Consider the following 6,248-nt stretch of genomic DNA (forward strand, 5'->3'; position numbering starts at 1 on the left):
GAGAGTAAGCGAGAGAGGAGAGAGTAAGCGAAAGAGGAGAGAGAGAAAGGAGAGAGTAAGCGAGAGAGGAGAGAGTAAGCGAGAGAGGAGAGAGTAAGCGAGAGAGGAGAGAGACTAAGAGAAAGAGCAGGAGGGGAAGAGAGAGAAAGGAGAGAGTAAGCGAGAGAGGAGAGAGAGAAAGGAGAGAGTAAGCGAGAGAGGAGAGAGAGAAAGGAGAGAGTAAGCGAGAGAGGAGAGAGAGAAAGGAGAGAGTAAGCAGAGAGTAAGCGAGAGTAGCGAGAGAGAAAGGAGAGAGTAAGCGAGAGAGAGAGAGAGAGAGAGAGAAAGGAGAGAGTAAGCGAGAGAGAGAGGAGAGAGAGAAAGGAGAGAGGAGAGAGAGTAAGCGAGAGAGGAGAGAGAGAAAGGAGAGAGTAAGCGAGAGAGAGAGGAGAGAGTAAGCGAGAGAGAGAGGAGAGAGAGAAAGGAGAGAGTAAGCGAGAGAGAGAGAGAGAGAGAGAAAGGAGAGAGTAAGCGAGAGAGAGAGAGAGAAAGGAGAGAGTAAGCGAGAGAGAGAGGAGAGAGAGAAAGGAGAGAGTAAGCGAGAGAGAGAGGAGAGAGAGAAAGGAGAGAGTAAGCGAGAGAGAGTAAGCGAGAGAGAGAGGAGAGAGTAAGCGAGACAGGAGAGAGAGAAAGGAGAGAGGAGAGAGAGAGGAGAGAGTAAGCGAGAGAGAAAGGAGAGAGTAAGCGAGAGAGAAAGGAGAGAGTAAGCGAGAGAGAAGAGAGAGAAAGGAGGGAGTAAGCGAGAGAGAAAGGAGAGAGTAAGCGAGAGAGAAAGGAGAGAGTAAGCGAGAGAGAAAGGAGAGAGAGAAAGAAGAGAGTAAGCGAGAGAGAGGAGAGAGAGAAAGGAGAGAGAGAGGAGAGAGAGAAAGGAGAGAGTGAGGAGAGAGAGAGGAGAGAAAGGAGAGAGTAAGCGAGAGAGAGAGAGGAGAGAGAGAAAGGAGAGAGTAAGCGAGAGAGAGAGGAGAGAGAGAAAGGAGAGAGTAAGCGAGAGAGAGAGGAGAGAGAGAAAGGAGAGAGTAAGCGAGAGAGAGAGGAGAGAGAGAGGAGAGAGAGAGAGAGTAAGCGAGAGAGAGAGAGAGAGAGTAAGCGAGAGAGAGAGAGAGGAGAGAGAGATCTCTGTATTGTTAATATTTCACTGTTGTTTATTATCTACTTCACTTGCTACAGGCAATGTAAACATGTTTCCCATGACAATAAAACCCTTAAATTGAATTTGAATTGAGAGAAACAGACAGAGAGAGAGAGAGAGTGTAAGACAGACAGATGGGCTGGCTGGATGGTACCTATGAGAGGTTACCCACAACATTCCTTACCCTTTTCCCATCATCCCCTGCTTCCCTGGACATCACGTTGGTCTAAAACAACAAGAGAGGTGACCATCAGAAAACACAATGAAGTGACAGACAGATGGAGAGAGGAAGAGAGCTCTGTGTGTCGCTTCTCTGAAGGTTATCTAGCAGGACAGTTGTCTAGTTTTGTGTTGCTTCTCTAAAGGTTATCTAGAAGGACAGTTGTCTACTGGTGTGTCGCTTCTCTAAAGGTTATCTAGCAGGACAGTTGTCTACTGGTGTGTCGCTTCTCTGAAGGTTATCTAGCAGGACAGTTGTCTAGTTGTGTGTCGCTTCTCTAAAGGTTATCTAGCAGGACAGTTGTCTACTGGTGTGTCGCTTCTCTTAAGGTTATTTAGCAGGACAGTTGTCTACTGGTGTGTCGCTTCTCTGAAGGTTATCTAGCAGGACAGTTGTCTACTGGTGTGTCGCTTCTCTAAAGGTTATCTAGCAGGACAGTTGTCTACTGGTGTGTCGCTTCTCTAAAGGTTATCTAGCAGGACAGTTGTCTGGTTGTGTGTTGCTTCTCTAAAGGTTATCTAGCAGGACAGTTGTCTGGTTGTGTGTTGCTTCTCTGAAGGTTATCTAGCAGGACAGTTGTCTACTGGTGTGTCGCTTCTCTAAAGGTTATCTAGCAGGACAGTTGTCTGGTTGTGTGTTGCTTCTCTAAAGGTTATCTAGCAGGACAGTTGTCTGGTTGTGTGTTGCTTCTCTGAAGGTTATCTAGCAGGACAGTTGTCTACTGGTGTGTCGCTTCTCTAAAGGTTATCTAGCAGGACAGTTGTCTGGTTGTGTGTCGCTTCTCTAAAGGTTACAGTTGAAGTCGGAAGTTTACATACACTTAGGTTGGAGTCATTAAAACTCGTTTTTTCAACCACTCCACAAATGTCTTGTTAACAAACTATAGTTTTGACAAGTTGGTTAGGACATCTACTTTGTGCATGACACACGTCATTTTTCCAACAATTGTATACAGACAGATTATTTCACTTATAATTCACTGTATCACAATTGCAGTGGGTCAGAAGTTTACATACACTAAGATGACAGTGCCTTTAAATAGCTTGGAAAATTCCAGAAAACGATGTCATGTCTTTAGAAGCTCCTGATAGGCTAATTGACAACATTTGAGTCAATTGGAGGAGTACCTGTGGATGTATTTCAAGGCTCAGTGCCTCTTTGCTTGATACCATGGGGAAATAAAAAGAAATCAGTCAAGACCTCAGAAAAACAATTGTAGACGTCCACAAGTCTGGTTTATCCTTGGGAGCAATTTCCAAATGCCTGAAGGTACCACGTAAATCTGTACAAACAATATTACGCAAGTATAAACACCATGGGACCACACAGCCGTCATACCGCTCAGGAGATGAACGTACGTTGTTGCTAAAAGTGCAAATCAATGCCAGAACAACAGCAAAGGACCTTGTGAAGATGTTGGATGAAACAGGTATAAATGTATCTACATCCACAGTAAAACGAGTCCTATATTGACATAACCTGAAAGGCCGCTCAGCAAGGAAGAAGCCACTGCTCCAAAACCGCCATAAAAATGCCAACTACAGTTTGCATCTGCACATGGGGACAAAGATCGTACTTTTTGGAGAAATGTCCACTGGTCTGATGAAACAAAAATATAACTGTTTGGCCATAATGACCATCGTTATGTTTGGAGGAAAGGGGGAGGCTTGCAAGCTGAAGAACACCATCCTAACCGTGAAGCACGTGGGTGGCAGCATCATGTTGTGGGGGTGCTTTACTGCAGGAGGGACTGGTTCGCTTCACAACATGGATGGCATGAGGCTGGAAAATGATGTGGATATATTGAAGCAACATCTCAAGACATCAGTTAGGAAGTTAAAGCTTGGTCGCAAATGGGTCTTCCAAATTGACAATGACCCCAAGCATACTCCCAACATTGTGGCAAAATGGCTTGAGGACAACAAAATCAAAGTATTGGAGTGGCCATCACAAAGCCCTGACCTCAATCCCATAGAAAATTTGTTGGCAGAACTGAAAAAGCGTGGTCCTACAAAAAGGAGGCCTACAAACCTGACTCAGTTACACCAGCTCTGTCAGGAGGAAGGGCCAACATTCAACCAACTTATTGTGGGAAACTTGTAGAAGTCTACCTGAAGCGTTTGACCCAAGTTTACATTTTTATTTTTATTTTTATGGCTGCAGGGGCAGTATTGAGTAGCTTGGATGAAAAGGTGCCCATTGTAAACGGTCAGCTCCTCGGTCTCAGTTGCTAATATATGCATATTAGTATTAGTATTGGATAGAAAATACTCTAAAGTTTCAAAAACTGTCAAATATTGTCTGTGAGTATATAACAGAACTGATATTGCAGGCGAAACCCTGAGGAAAATCAAAACAGGAAGTGGCTTCTTTTTTTTGAAATCTCCATGTTCCATAGCCTCCCTTTGCTGGATTTATAGAGATATGAACCAGATTCCTTTTCCTATCGCTTTCTCAAGGTGTCAACAGTCTTCAGACATAGTTTCAGGCTTTTATTTTGAAAAATGAGACAGAACGATAACATGGCGTCAAGTGGTCACATAACTTTTGCTCGCGCAACAGAATTTGGACAGCCATTGTTTTCCCCTCTCCTACTGTGAAAGACATGTGCGGTTGATATATTATCAATTATATATTTTAAAAACAACCTGAGGAGTGATTCTAAAAAACGTTTGACATGTTTCTGTGGACATTATGGAAACTATTTGGAATTTTCGTCTGCGTTGTCGTGACCGCTCTTTCCTGTGGATTTCTGAACATAACGCGACAAACAAACGGGGGTATTTTGGATCTAAAAATAATCTTTATGGAACAAAAGGAACATTTGTTGTGTAACTGGGAGTCTCGTGAGTGAAAACATCCGAAGATCATCAAAGGTAAACGATTCATTTGATTGCTTTTCTGATTTTCGTGACCGAGCTACCTGATGCTAAGTGTAGCATCGCACGATAAACTTACACAAACGCTTGGATTGCTTTTGCCGTAAAGCATAATTTCAAAATCTGACACGACAAGTGAATTAACAAAAGGCTAAGCTGTGTTTTCCTATATTGCACTTGTGATTTCATTAATATAAATATTTGTAGTAATATTTATTGTATGTAGCGCTATGCTATTCAGCGGTTGTTGATGACACTTATCCCGATATCGGGATTGAAGCCATAACAATTTAAAGGCAATGCTACCAAATACTAATTAAGTGTATGTAAACTTCTGAGTTCACCAAAATTGGGTTTGTTTTCGAATTCTTTGTGGCTCTGTGTAATCTGAGGGAAATATGTATCTCTAATATGGTCATACATTTGGCAGGAGGTCAGGAAGTGCAGCTCAGTTTCCACATCATTTTGTGGGCAGTGAGCTCATAGCCTGTCTCTCCCCTCTCACCAGCAGCTACTATAAAATAACACACAACCAACCAACCCCATTAACAGGTCTGAGGTCATATTCTGTGTGATGTCACTGACTGACCTGTGCGAGGGAGGTGCTTCGCCCCCTCCCGGTCTCCGTGGTGACCCTGTCCCCGCCCCTCCCTCTCTGTGAAGAGATACACTTGTAGCAGCTCCAGACCTGCAGCAACCTGGGCTCCGCGTGGCCACTCCCCTTCCTCTGCAGACACTGGCAGTGGTACAGGTGGCCGCAGCTACACACACACACACACACACACACACACACACACACACACACACACACACACACACACACACACACACACACACACACACACACACACACACACACACACAGAGATCCAAAAGGTGTTAACAGCATTCATCATATCATTGTACTGTAAATATATCTGACACCATTCCTCCTCTATCAGAACATTGTACTGTAAACAGATCTGACACCATTCCTCCTCTATCAGAACATTGTACTGTAAATATATGACACCATTCATCCTCTATCAGAACATTGTACTGTAAATATATCTGACACCATTCCTCCTCTATCAGAACATTGTACTGTAAACAGATGAGACACCATTCCTCCTCTATCAGAACATTGTACTGTAAATATATCTGACACCATTCCTCCTCTATCAGAACATTGTAAATAGATCTGTAAACAGATGTAAACAGATGAGACACCATTCCTCCTCTATCAGAGACACCATTCCTCCTCTATCAGAACATTGTACTGTAAACAGATGAGACACCACTCCTCCTCTATCAGAACATTGTACTGTAAACAGATGAGACACCATTCCTCCTCTATCAGAACATTGTACTGTAAACAGATGAGACACCATTCCTCCTCTATCAGAACATTGTACTGTAAATATATCTGACACCATTCCTCCTCTATCAGAACATTGTACTGTAAACAGATGAGACACCATTCCTCCTCTATCAGAACATTGTACTGTAAACAGATGAGACACCACTCCTCCTCCATCAGAACATCGTACTGAGAGTGTTGTGGTGATGACCTGAATATGATGATGTCATCTGGGCTGTCCTGCCGTCTCCTGTACTGCTGCAGGCAGATGTTACAGTGGTCCTGACGGGGGTGGAGCCCCCTGCTGACCGCCTCCTGTACTCTGCAGGTGAGACAGGGACCAGTGGAGGTCATGGTTCAACAGACTGGTGGTCGTCTCCAGTAACGTCTGGGGGAGGGGAGAGAACTATTTGATGCAATGTATCCTGGTCCCAGATCAGTTTGTGCTCTGGACAAATGTTTGAAAGAGAACGGATGGATTTACTGTTCTCTTCTCCTGGAAATTATTTCTCACAGAATCAAACATTCACACAAAATCTCAGTCATCCTCTCTAGTCTCTCAGCATGTTAAATAGTACTGTACAACCCACCAGTCATCCTCTCTAGTCTCTCATGTTAAATAGTACTGTACAACCCACCAGT

At 43.8% G+C, this 6,248-nt stretch overlaps 1 pseudogene; it reads right to left on the bottom strand.

The window, feature by feature from the left end:
- Positions 1 to 5,994, bottom strand: part of LOC124025671 — a 32,416-nt pseudogene extending 26,422 nt beyond the window's left edge.
- Between the last annotated feature and the right edge of the window lie 254 nt (positions 5,995 to 6,248).

Source organism: Oncorhynchus gorbuscha, unplaced genomic scaffold (genome assembly GCF_021184085.1).
Source record: "Oncorhynchus gorbuscha isolate QuinsamMale2020 ecotype Even-year unplaced genomic scaffold, OgorEven_v1.0 Un_scaffold_2339, whole genome shotgun sequence".
Taxonomy (NCBI): Eukaryota; Metazoa; Chordata; class Actinopteri; order Salmoniformes; family Salmonidae; genus Oncorhynchus; species Oncorhynchus gorbuscha.